Source organism: Mesitornis unicolor, unplaced genomic scaffold, assembly GCF_000695765.1.
Source record: "Mesitornis unicolor isolate BGI_N332 unplaced genomic scaffold, ASM69576v1 scaffold15031, whole genome shotgun sequence".
Lineage (NCBI taxonomy): Eukaryota > Metazoa > Chordata > Aves > Mesitornithiformes > Mesitornithidae > Mesitornis > Mesitornis unicolor.
In genome coordinates, this window is record NW_010165976.1 from 1 (window position 1) to 11,740 (window position 11,740).

Consider the following 11,740-nt stretch of genomic DNA (forward strand, 5'->3'; position numbering starts at 1 on the left):
CCCTATAATCTTCCCAAGTGGCCAGCCGCTCTCCCATGATCTATAAACTTCCCTCTTCCGCCTAAGCTTACCCAGCAGTTCCCTGTTTAACCAAGCAGGTCTCCTGGCTCCCTTCCTTGACTTCCTACGTGTCGGGATGCTCCAATCTTGAGCTTCATAGAAGCAGTTCCTGAATGCTACCCAGATATCTTGGGCCCCTTTACCTTCAAGCAGGGGAGATAAATGGAAAGGACTGTCTTTACCAACATGAAATTAGTCCATTTTGCATGTGTAGTTTTATTCTCCTTGATAACAATTAGGAAATAGAAATGGCTGTTTGGAAATCTTCTGTAGTTTATGAAATTGTGGTTGCTATATTTGTTCTTATATTAAACGTGGTTGAAAAAAGTAAAATAGCAGTTAGTGAAGCTTCATGTTTCACTGAAGAGTCTAGCAGTGCAATGAGCAGTGAAGAGACAGCATAGGAACAGGGGTGATCATCACAGTAAGGAAATACAGCTTTTGAGAGCAGTTAGCAGAGCAAAATATGGCTAATGGGAAACATCTCTGGGGTCTTGGGAAGGGAACAACTGGAGAGGGGATTGGCAAAAATAGGAAGAAATAGGTACCACTTACCACACAAAGCTGTATGAGACAGGAAAAGCTTTCTCACGCCTTGGTTAAGTTTAGGCAGAGCTCCAAACTCAAGAATACACATCTATCTGTCCCTGAACATGTATCTACAATAGACCTAATTAACCAGGCCCAAAAATGTGTATATTGTTTTATTTACTACGATGGATATCCATTAACACTTAGATATCTGCAGTACAAACTCTGCACGTTAGTCACCTGGTTTCCCAACATGCTCCCTAAATGGAAAACATTGTGACTTATCTGCACATTTTGGACTTCTGAGGCTATGATGAATTATGCTTTAGAAGTGTCTGTTCCTCTCTGATTATAGGGCAGTTGACTTTATGAGAAGCTCAGATGTAGAAATTTAGAACTGAAACCACTTGACAAACATAGGTATTCAGTGCCATCTCAGTTGGCCTGTAGTAACGTTCCTCTGCGGTTCTCTAGTGTATTTGCCGGTCTTAAGCAGATATCTTGGATACTCTAGAGCATTTTAAAAGTCACTGGATATTTAAACAACAGTTAAACCACTGGATTTTAGATGTCTGAAGTTAGGTACAGTGAATCTCTCTGACTTGCTACTACGTTTCCTTACTTTTCACAGAATACCTTGTTCTTTGTGGATCTAGGACACTTTTCAAAATTGATGCTGAATTTCTTATTTTCTGCAGAGCTGTAGTTCAAGTAGGATACATTTCGCCTGAATTTATCCATTCACCTATGGAATTTTTATCTAAATGGCATTCTGCTACTACCTGTCTGATACTAAAAAGAGACAGCTGTCTTCAGAATTTGATGAACCCATCCTCAGATGGCTAAAAGAAATTGTCTGGTTTGATTTGGAGTTCCTTTCTCTCCATAAAGACAGACTTGATTAATAATTCAAACAAGGCATCTAGCAAAAGGTGTTTTCCTCCTCCTGTTACCTTCAGATGAAGAAAAACACTTTACTATTTAAACTTTATTACACATTTAAATATTTAACTAATTATTGTTGTTAACTTTATTGCTTCTACTCATGCAAGGTTTAAAAAAAAGTTATCTTCCATTAATTTAAATTGTTCACAGTCTGCTGCAATACCAAGGGAGATGTTTTGTCTTCTGAGTATAATTGACAATGAATCCAGAAAGAGGTTCCTATCTCAGGAGGCACCATAAGATAGTATGTAGCTCAGAGCAGCTGAGCCTCACTACTTCTTGGGGATCCTGCAGGAAACTATTCACAGTCCTGAAGTGGTGCCCCAAAGGCAGGAAAAGGTATCCAAGTATCCAAAATCACGAAAAAAGGCATTATATAAGAAACTCTGAATTGTTTCTCATGAAAATTGAGCTATACCAATATTTTCCACGCCATTTGGTAATGATTATTGACAAGAAAAATTCTTATTAGTATAGATGGCTCAAGGAAAAAAAAAGTAATTAAATGTTTTAAAGGTCAGAAGAGACTGAATCTGAAAACTCCAGATGTCTGCAATGTACACAATGATGTCTGAACTATACTTTAAGACTTCAATGGAGATGTAAGAGAATTAAGTACTTCTAGCGATCAGCTTATTTTAGATTACTTCTGAAGAATGAACAAAAATAACACCTGGGAGTTGTTGTTTCTATTCACAGATTGTAATGGAAATGTAAACAGGTATCTCAGCTGCTGATGTTTGCCATAAGGCTGTTTGCAGAAACAACACAAAAGCTTTTCTTGATCATTCAGGAAAATATTTCACTTGTAAAAATACAGATTTTTAAAATAACAACAACAAAAAAAAACCCCTCCTCCCTGCTTTGAAATGAGTCTTTTTTTGAAGAAAGGAAGTAGTTGCACAGTTTGGGAAAGGGAGGGGCTACCATCGCAGAAGACATCCAACCATGGATGCAGAGGAAGGTGCTGAGGGAAGTGGCTGATGCCATTGCAAGACTGGTATTTGTCATCTTTGACAAACAGGGGTAGGTTCCCAGTGACAGAAAAAAAAGCAAATGTGTTCATCTTTAAGACGGCCAAGAAGAAACGTATGAGGAATGTCAGCCTTACATCAGCCTCAAGGGAGAATATGGAGCAAAGCTTCCTGGAAGCCACATCCAGGCACACGATGGGCAAGAAAGGATGTGTCACAGCACAGATTTACTGAAAACATGTCATTCCTGACCAACCTGCCACCTTTCCATGATGAGATGACTGGCTCAGAGTGGATGAGGGCAGAGTGTTGGATGTCGTTTAACGCTTCAGTAATTCTTGACATAGTAGCCTTGTAGTCAAACTGGGAAGATCTAAACTGGATGGAAAAATATTAGGGTGGTCTGGACCACAGAAGTTTTAATGTGTGTGGTCAACAGTCGTAGTCTAGGTGGTAGCTGGCTATAAGAGGCATTCTTCATGGGATGATACTGATGATACTGGGACTAATGCTGCTTCACAAATTTATCTGTGACTGGGAAGATGTGGTGGCGAACATCCTCAGGAATTTCTGGATGAAAGAAAACTGGGAACGGGGAGGAGGGCCATACACAGGAACTTCATTAAGTTCAAGACAAAGGCCAAAGACATTCTGGCCATGTCATAAAATATGGATAGGTATAGACTGGAACTGACCATCTGAGAGGCAGCTCTGCAGAAAAGGATATAGGGCTCCTGGTGACATGAGCCAGTAGTGTGTCCCTGCATTGCAGAGGAGTAATCGTCTAGCCAGCTGTGTTAGCAAGAGCTGATGAAAGGAACACATCCATTCCCCTCTGCTTGGCACTTGCGAGGTCACCTATGGAAGTAGGTGTCCCATTTTGGGATCCCTCTATACAAGAAAGAGATTGATAAACAGAAGAGAGTTCAGAAGTGGACCACTAAGATGATGAGAAGGGAACACAGGTCAAGATGTCAACGTACTGAAGAGGGTTGTGTTTTGTAACAATGCAGAGTTGTAACTTCACTTTACTGTGAGGGAATGTAGGATGGTCAACCAGTGCTGATGATCAAAGTGCAAGCTGGAGGGTGCCCTAATGGCAAACTGTTGGGGTGGACCTTTCCCAGCTAACGCTGCTTTTTTTGCAATGCATGTGGCTGCTCCTTTCTATGCTAATGAATGGCATTCCCAGATGGTCTCAGCAATAAAGATAACTGGATTAAATGAGAAGTACAGTTATCAGTATTTTACTTACTTTGTAGCTGATGTAAAGACATAAATTGAGAAGGTGATTTAAATGTTTACTTCAGTTGTGGTTACCTACAACACAAATATCTAAATACAGACAAGCAGACTGTAGACTCTCTACGAAAGGAAAAATTCTTATAATAATGAATTCATACACAATTGTTCAGTAGCACTGAAATAAAGACCAATGATAGTTAAAAATAATCACAACATTAGCAGGGCATTTTTTTTATATTTTAGCAGTGATGAGACTAAATAGTCAAACATATATTCTGTTAATTGTTCAAGCTTCAAATATATGGCTATACCACCAACGATTTTATTCTCCTTTACTTATTTGAAATCTGTATATACATCTATATGTGCATCCATCTGAAAAGAGGAGAAAACATTTTTTTTCTAAAAATAGAGCAGAGACTATGATTAGATTTCAGCTCTTTAGGAAATGAATTCATATTTTGCACACAGAAAAAAAACCAGGTGAACTGTTGATAAGAACTTATTTCAGAAAATACCAGTTGAACTAAAATACGGCATAGGCATGACAACATTCTAGACTAAATAAAAAGGAAAACTGACAAACTAAAACAAAGATCCTAGCTCTTCTGCACTGGAGCTCACCATTTTTTCTATTACCTCATTTTTATCCTGTGTTACTTTTTTTAATGTATCTCTTAAAAATTTATTTGCCATCTGTATTTGACTGTCTGACTTACTAAATAATGGAACTAGTTTCAGAGATGCTCACTATTTTCTCTTCATCTCTATAAAGACTTTTCTTCTCACATCTTCCATGTTGGCTTATACAGGCTGTGCTGCTTCACCTTCACATGGAAGCTACTGAAGTGCCAGGGCTCAGAAACCAGACCTACTTCACCTTGCAGGGGTTCTCCCACCTCGCCGCTCTTCAGGTCTTCCTCTTTGAGGGGATTCTTAATCACAATGACAGGGAACTTTCTCATCATCATAGTTGCAACCGCTGACCCTGCCTTGCACACCCCAATGTACTATTTTCTCAAAAACTTGGCTTTGATTGAAATTTGCTTTACACTAAACATAGTGCCCAAAATGCTTGCTTGAAAGAGTCCAGCTCAGAGACACAAAGATGACTGAGAGAGTGGAGCATCTCCCTTATGAGAAGTGGCTGAGGGAGCTGGGGCTCTTTAGCTTGGAGCAGAGGAGACTGAGGGGAGACCTCATTCATGTTTATAAATTTGGAAAGGGCGAGTGTCAGGAGGAAGGAGCCAGGCTCTGCTCTGTGGTGTCCAATGCCAGTACAAGGGGCAATGGGTGCAAGCTGGAGCATAGGAGGTTCAACCTGAACATAAGGACAAACTTCTTTACTGTGAGGGTGCCAGAGCATGGCCCAGGCTGCCCAGAGAGGTCGTGGAGTCTCCATCTCTGTAGACATTCAAAACCCTCCTGGCCGTGTTCCTGTGTGACCTGGTCTGGTGATCCTGCTCTGGCAGGGGTTGGACTGGGGGATCTTTCAAGGTCCCTTCCAACTCCTGATATTCTGTGATTCTGTGATTCTGTGATTTGTTGTTGAAGAGAAAGGTCATCACATTTTCCACCTGTGCATTACAACTTCACTTTACGATATTCTTTATCATGTCTGAGTGTTTCTTCTTGGGTATCATGGCATATGACTGATATGTTGCTATCTGCCACTCCTTACACTACATTGTGATAATGAACAGCAGAGTGTGCCTTCACATGGTTATAGCATGCTGGCCTGCTGGCATTCCCATTTCTGTAGGACTCACTGGTTGTCTATTTAGCTACCCCTTTTGAGGCTCAAAGGAGATTGAGCATTTCTTTTGTGACATCCGCCCTGTTCTGGATCTGATCTGTTCAGACACATACTTATTTGAGCTTCTTGTGTTCGTTGTTATTGTTAGAGTTGTTTTGATCCCATTTATCTTGATAGCAGCCTCTTACATCCAGATAATCCATACCATCCACCCAATGCCTTGTGCCGAAGGAAGACACAAAGCTTTTTTCACCTGCGCTGCTCACCTGGTGGTGGTGACACTGGTCTACTGCACAGCTGGCCTGAAACATTTAATGCCAGAGTCCAGTCTCCTGCGAAACAGCAGAAAAGCGGTGGCTCTTTCTTACACAGTAGTGACTCCTATGCTGAACTCAATCATCTACAGCTTATGAAACAAAGAAGTAAAGCATGTTCTGAAGGAAACCTTTTGGAAAAGACAATTCTCCAGCAAGGTGCCTCTGCCTAGATGTTCTCAATGATTTCCTGAAAATTGTTCACAGTTGAAAGGTAAAAAATCAAAGAATTAATGCATTCTTCAAAGTTTGTAAAAGCTTTGGACATTTTAGCCTTAGTTGGAAAATGCCAAGAAATGTACATAATCTGTAAAATTAACAAATTAATTTATTTAATTTAACTGTCCAAAATATTATACAGACTACGGAAATAAGCCATAAAATCTGTACACTAACTATAAAATATTTAAGCCTTTTTCCCTTCTTCTACACATGGTTAACTTTCAAGCATGTCATAAGAACACATGAGTCCAGCATACACAAACATATCTTGTAGCAAAATTCCAGCAAATTCAGAAAAAAGAGTTGTGCGTATTTTCAGGAAAAATACACCAACAGTTTGCTGACTTACTGATATAGTTCATCCCACAGTAATCAGTTCTTCCCACCAGAAAGTAAAGAGTAAGGAGAGAGATTCAGTTGACTGCATATAGGGATGGGGTTCAGTTCAAGGTTACAACATCCAGCTGTAGGCATCTATACAGAAGTCAGCACTGACATCCCCATCAAAGTCACCAGCAATCTAGACAGTACAATCAGCAGCATTTAAAGAGTGAACCACTGAGACAAGCTTGATTTGACTGCTTAAACACAGATACTGAGCATTGCTGGAAATGTCCTACATCATCTTACTTTGGTACAGTGCAGCAAGGTTTGAGTTTCCTGTAAGCCTGTGTTACACCTGACAACCTTGGGGGCTACCGGCAACCAAGGACATTTCAAGTCACACCTATACTGCACCTTAATCAAGGGATGTGCAGCATGGTATACTCAAAAGACCTCCAGGTGCTGTACCAGAAGAGCGCCAAGAAGCTAAATTCAGTGTCCATGGCCCTGTATCCATTCTCTTTTCTGGAGAGATGACCATGATACATCTCCGGCTGTGTGGGTGGGGTTAGGGATCCCACTGCATGTTCACAGAATCACAGAATGGTTGAGGTTAGACGGCATCTCTGGAGGTCATCTTGTACAACCCCCCCTGGCTCAAGCAAGGCCACCTAATGTCAGTTTCTGTCCTGGTTTGAGCTAAATAGAACTCATTTTCTATTTAGTGATTTTACTTTTCAACTCAGTCTCTTCTAAGTGGCTGAACTTGCTGAAAACAACATGTTTTTTCCCAGAGAGTGTGCTGCTACTGAATATCTCAAGGCCAATTGACTCACCATGGGTGCTGTGTCTGTGCCTACAGGGGGGGAAGCAGACCCAAAACTGACCAACGAGGTATTGCATCCCACATATGTCATACTCGGTATAAAGCTGAGGGATCACAAGGGTCTCGATCCTTCCATCTTGGATCCTTCCATCTGTCTTGATCCTGCAATGGCTGAAGTCCGAGCAGAATCCTGCTGGTTCATCTGCCTCTGATCCTGATTCGTGTGTTCTGCATCAGCTCCCACTGCTGCTGAGTTTGGTCTGGGACTTTTCCAGTGACCGTCTCTGCAGAGCCTCTGGTGACATATTCGTCATTGGGGGAGGGTGGGTGGAGGATTTTATATTGGTTTTGCATATATATATGTACATATTTGTGTATATTTCATTATTTTCCTATTTACATTATTATCCTGTAGTATCAGTATTATTGTTTCATTAAACCTATTCATTTTATTTTCCAACCCATAAAGTCTCTCTCCCTTATTCTCTTTTCTCTTCCCATCTGAGAAGGTGAGAGAGGTTGATAGAGAGCGTCTGTTCAGGATTTAGTGGCCAGCCCAGCCGTAAACCACAACAGTTGCCCAGGATCATGTCCAGATCATAGAATCATAGAATGTGTTTGGTCCCTTCTGCAGTGAGCAGGGACATTGTTACTAGATCAGTTTCCTCAGAGCCCCATCAAGCCTGACCTTGAATATCTCCAGGGATGGGGCTTCCATCACCTCTCTGGGCAACATGTTCCAGTGATCTACCACCTTCATATTGAAGAAATTTTTCCTAATATCCAACCCAAATCTACCCTTTTCTAGTTTAAAATCATTCCCCCTCGTCCTATCGCTACATACCCCAGTGAACAACTCTTCCCCAGATTTCTTACAGGCACCTTTCAGGTATTGGAAGGTCGCTATAAGGTGATCCCGGAGCCTTCTCTTCTCCAGGCTGAACAACCCCAACTCTCTCAGCCTGTCTTCATAGGAGAAGTACTCCAGCCCTTTGATCATCTTTGTGGCCCTCCTCTGGACACGCTCCAGAACTTCGATGTCCTTTCTGTGCTGGTTTTCAAATACCTTGAGTTGCTATTCACAACTCTTTGAAAACTGGTTCCAGGAAGAATTACCCAAAAACATCTCAAAACCGCATCTGAGAGGTACAGCTCCAGACACATCCATGCAGTATGGGAATATGAGTATGAAAGAAAACAGCATTTCAGGATGCAGCAGTGGAGTGGTAAAACAAGAGGCACCTCCAGGAAGACTTGCCTTAAAAGGACTCTTTGAGAAGGATGATTTTCCTGAGCCATCAGGCTGTTCCATGGGAAAAAGCCTCCTACTACCAGTGGCAAAGCACTGCAGGGGTGACAGACTGACCGTTGGTGAACACTTGGGCTGGAAATGTGAGTACAGACTTATTTTCTGCATCCTTGTCTCCATGTTGCCTGGGCTGTTTCTAACAAGCATGGCCTCAACAGTGTGAGGGAAAGGAATGGAGAGAGTGCAAGGAAAGCCCAAGACTGGGTGAAAAAAGAAAACAGAAGTAATATTTTGAGGTGGCTGCATAGATCAGGATGTGCTGAGTGGCCAGAACATTGAGCAGGGACATCTGGGGAGAAGTGAGTTTTAAGTATGGAACTGGCAGGGGCTTTGGGGGAGGGAATGAGTTAGAGAAGGGAGAATTTACATGAAAAGCATGGAAATTTGGGAAATTTGCCACATTTTAAACAGGAAATACATGCCCTTTCACTTCATCAAATCTTTTTCCATATTGTGTGTCTATCTTCTGTTAGTCTTGAAAAGCGAAAATTGCAAATATCTGCTATATGATATGGCCCCTAGGCTGGGGATTGTCACTCCCACAGCAAGTGGGAGAAGCATGGAGGAATGGGGAATGTGGGGAGTTTCCTACGGGAAGAGGCAGGGGAAGCACTGCAGCTCCCAAAGAAAGGTGTGGGCAAGGGCTGAAGGAGCAGGCAGTTTCTACCAGATGCTGCAGGGAAGCAGAGGATGTGGACACAGCTCTTGAGTCAGAACAATCCCGAGATGAGTGACCCCAGGAGATCTCTAGTCCCAGATTATCCTCAAAGCAGGATCCACTGTTGGTGTCAGACCACATTATTCTGGGCTTCATACAGCTGGGTCTTGAACACTTCCAAAGACAGAGGCTGCCTGACCTGCTCCAGTGCTTGACTGTCTTCAGGGTTCCAAAGTATGCCCTTACTTCCCATCTGCACCTTCTGCAGCAGCCCAGTTCTCAGACTCAGACATGGCTTAAATGTGAGATGTCCTTTTCTCTAAGCATGGCCCCTGTATGCACCTCAGCATCCTCATGGGCAAGGTACAGACTTGCACCATGCAGGCAGCCAAGTGCCCCATGAGCTACGCTAGCCAGTAGCTCTATCAAGCCTTTGTTGGGTGCCTGGGTGACCTCCTTGGATGATCAAGGTGAAACATTTGTGAGATGGTGTGCTTCTGTCACTTGTCCCAGTGCCCTAGCAGGTCCTGAAAACCAAGGTGCCAAGCAGGCAGGACCAGGGGACAGAGCTTGGGAGTGGCCCGACTGGCTCCAGCCAAAGGTCCAGCTGTTACCCCACTGACTGGATGCTAGCAGTCAAGCTCATCAATAAAATTCAACAAAGTGCCTGAAGCAGAGAGATGCTACAATGTAGGAACATCTTGAGAGGGTCAGCAACTCTTGAGGACTGTCATCCCAGGACACAGAAGAGGAAAGCGCTTAGCCAAAAGATGTGGTGTATTACCGACATGGCATAATTACAGCACACAGGAGGTCCACCTCACTTCCTTGCACCCATTGAAAATAGGCTGTGGGAGTCTATTTTCTGGTACACATTGTCAGAAGTCAAACCAGTCAAACAGGCACTGTGCTAGGAAACCACATAGGTGACATGCTTCCCCAGCTTCTCCAAAATGAGGAGCCAGATTGCAGCAGTGACAGGATGTCCTCCTTTTACGCCTGAGTCTTGCTACATGGAGCTGGTGTGGATGCACTAATGCAGTTTGAGGTGGATATGAGGTGTGTGATTTGCTGAGTAGCCTGGGTCTCAAGTTTTATGTTCTCTTTTGTCTTGCTGCGTTTTTGAAAAATATTTAAATCTCCCAACTGCCAGCAGTTTTGCAAACTAGACCCCGTAATTTGTGAGAAATTCCTGCAAAATAACACCCACATTCATTCTTTTATGTTTTCGATGGGATACTTGCCTGTTTTTCTAAAAACCTTATGCACAGGCAGTTGTATCCAATTACTTTCTACCAGACTGGCCAGAAAACAGAAGATCCAAGTGGGGCTTTTTCTCCATTCAGCTTCCAGCAGCACGGTGGAGGACTCCATCTCCGGTCCTCAGGAGAAGGTCGAGGCTCCTACGGCAGACAGGACAGTCACGCGCCAGGGTCATCTGGTCTGGAGGGACAGCGGGGCTGCCAGCATCCTCTTGCATCTGGGGTGACGGTGCCACCCTGCTCGCCCAGCGCTGCTGCTTTCTGCAGGGCCGGGGCAGGCGAAACTGATCTGAGTGCGCACAGAAACAGCCTAAGCATAGGAGCAGAGTGGCGCAGCGGAAGCGTGCTGGGCCCATAACCCAGAGGTCGATGGATCGAAACCATCCTCTGCTAAGTGGTTTTTTTCCTCCCCACTTTTGTTTTTTTTAACTCCCAGCCCCGCACCTGTTCCCCAGGCCGTGCAGAACCCCCACCGTTCGTGCAATGCAGCCCTCCACCGAGCCGGCAGGGAGGTTGGGCCAAGGGTGGGAGACTAGTGCACCGGGGCCGGTTAGCTCAGTCGGTTAGAGCGTGGTGCTAATAACGCCAAGGTCGCGGGTTCGATCCCCGTACGGGCCACAGCTTTTTTTCTTTCTTTCTTTCTTTCCTTCCTTCTTTCTTTTTTACCATCGCCCTCCATTTTGTCTCTCCCAGCGCCGGGCAGCGATCGCTAAGGTGACCCGCAGGGCCCTCGCTGGGGCCGCACAACCTGAGGAGGAAGGCTAAAATGAAAAACAACCCTGGGGAGGGTAAGGGGGAAAAAAAAAGAAATAAAGGATAAAGGGTAAGGAAAAGAATAAGAAATAAAGAAACTCCCACTAGCAGAGGATGGTTTCGATCCATCGACCTCTGGGTTATGGGCCCAGCACGCTTCCGCTGCGCCACTCTGCTGTGATACAATACGATTTCGCGCTGCAGTATACGGGTGTTCACGTCGCAGTCCTCGCCCTTCCTGCAGTCTTAGAGCTGAGCTCCTTCCAGTCTCTTCCCACGCTTTCCCTGCTTTTTCTTTTGCCGATTTCTCTTCATATTCTAGAAGGAAAAACCCCATCGCACGCCACAACCATTTAAAAAGTAAAGAATTGTTAGGAAAAAAAAGCTCTGTGCAGAAAGCCGGCGGCTGGTCGGTGTGCAACACTGCACTTCACTGAGCACCCTAACAGCGGCACAAACAGGATAAAGCACAAAACACGTCACCACCACTGTCACAGCTGGAGGGCAGACCAAGGTGCTGCTCACCTGGGAGCTCAGCGCTCCTCACAGAAGTTTCCCTTC

The 11,740-nt window shown here is 43.8% G+C and overlaps 3 non-coding genes and 1 pseudogene across 3 annotated transcripts; 3 read left to right on the forward strand and 1 right to left on the reverse strand.

The window, feature by feature from the left end:
- The first annotated feature begins 4,567 nt into the window (after positions 1–4,567).
- Positions 4,568–6,011, forward strand: LOC104548716 (annotated as a pseudogene).
- A 4,736-nt stretch (positions 6,012–10,747) lies between these two features.
- On the forward strand, positions 10,748–10,819 carry TRNAM-CAU. Its single transcript has one exon. It is a non-coding gene; the product is annotated as a tRNA-Met (tRNA).
- A 151-nt stretch (positions 10,820–10,970) lies between these two features.
- On the forward strand, positions 10,971–11,044 carry TRNAI-AAU. The gene has a single exon. It is a non-coding gene; the product is annotated as a tRNA-Ile (tRNA).
- Positions 11,045–11,284: 240 nt separating this feature from the next.
- Positions 11,285–11,356, reverse strand: TRNAM-CAU. Its single transcript has one exon. It is a non-coding gene; the product is annotated as a tRNA-Met (tRNA).
- Positions 11,357–11,740: the final 384 nt, after the last annotated feature.